Source organism: Momordica charantia (assembly GCF_013281855.1).
Source record: "Momordica charantia cultivar OHB3-1 chromosome 5 unlocalized genomic scaffold, Mcharantia_2.0 BLBB01000005.1, whole genome shotgun sequence".
Classification (NCBI taxonomy): Eukaryota; Viridiplantae; Streptophyta; class Magnoliopsida; order Cucurbitales; family Cucurbitaceae; genus Momordica; species Momordica charantia.
Window position 1 is genome coordinate 13,003,129 of NW_028275163.1, and position 1,487 is coordinate 13,004,615.

The following is a 1,487-nucleotide window of genomic DNA, read 5'->3' on the forward strand; positions in this document are numbered from 1 at the left end:
GATATCAGAGAGGAGATCATCTCCTTTAGACAGTATGATCGTGAACCTGTTCACGAGGCGTGGGAAAGATTTAAAGAACTAATCAGGAAATGTCCGAACCATGGCTTGCCGGCATGCATCTAGATAGAACATTTCTTTAGAGGTTTAGATCATCCTACTAAGATGATGCTAAACAATGCTGCCAACGGAGCCTTTACAAAGAAGACATTCAACGAGATAGTCGACATCCTAAATGACTTAGCTTCACACAACGAACTATGGTGTTCGCAAAGATCTAGGGCAGCACCAAAGAAGCAAGATCCAGCTGGAGTTTTGGCTCTGGCATTGCGACCTCGATGCAAAAAGAGATGGTTACAATGAACCAGAGGCTGAAAGAGATGGCGTTGGGAATAAAAAATCCATTAGCCACGCCGATACAACCTGTGCAGTCGGATTATTGCACTCCTGCCCGTGTTTTCCAAGTCAGCGATCTCATTTGTTCATTTTTGCAGTGAAAACCATATTTATGATAATTGTCCACATAACCCTGCTTCCGTTTTTTATGTAGGACATGGGAACAATAGGAACTTTAACCCATATTCCAACACCTACAACCCAGGTTGGAGGCACCACCCTAATTTCTCATGGGGAGGTCAAGGAGGTTCGAGCGGTTTTAATCAAGGGCAGAGCCAGCAGAACAATCAGCCCTATGTTCCACCTACACAGCAATACATCCCGCCACCGCAACAGCAGTACAATCAGAGAACACAGACTCCACCAGTTCAACATAATAACTCAAATCTTGAGAATATGATGAAGGAGTACATGGCTCGAACCGACGCAGTGATACAATCCCAAGCGGCATCAATGAGGAATTTCGAGACCCAATTGGGACAGCTCGCCAATTAATTGAAGAATAGACCACAAGGTTCTTTTCCAGGCCATACTGAATTACCAAAACGAGAAGGGAAAGAACAATGCAAAGCTGTCACCCTCGGGAATGGACTGGCATATGATGAACCAACAATGCCAACAACAGATGTACAGATTTCGTCCACTGAACCAACTGTAAAGGTACCAGAGAATCTAACAACACCAGAAAAAGAAAATATTAGAAAAGGTAATGAGGACACCCCGAGTGTTCCTCCACAGGTACAACCTTCTTTTACCCCTACTCCCCCGTTTCCACAAAGATTAGTTAAGAAAAATAATGATTCCCAGTTTAGAAAATTTTTAGATATTTTAAAACAATTGCATATAAATATACCATTAGTAGATGCTCTAGAACAGATGCCAAATTATGCTAAGTTTTTGAAAGATATAGTTTCTATGAAGAAAAAGATAGGAGAGCATGAACTGGTAGCCATGACAAAATGTAGTAGTGAAGCTGTAGGCAGCCCGCTACCTATGAAATGTAACGATCCTGGCAGTTTTACCATTCCATGTTCCATAGGAGGGAAAAACTTAGGTAGGGCATTATGTGATCTAGGCGCTAGCATTAATCTTAT

The 1,487-nt window shown here is 42.2% G+C and overlaps 1 non-coding gene across 1 annotated transcript; it reads right to left on the bottom strand.

The window, feature by feature from the left end:
- On the bottom strand, positions 1-107 carry LOC148211353 (small nucleolar RNA R71). The gene has a single exon (XR_015791101.1). It is a non-coding gene; the product is annotated as a small nucleolar RNA R71 (small nucleolar RNA).
- Positions 108-1,487: the final 1,380 nt, after the last annotated feature.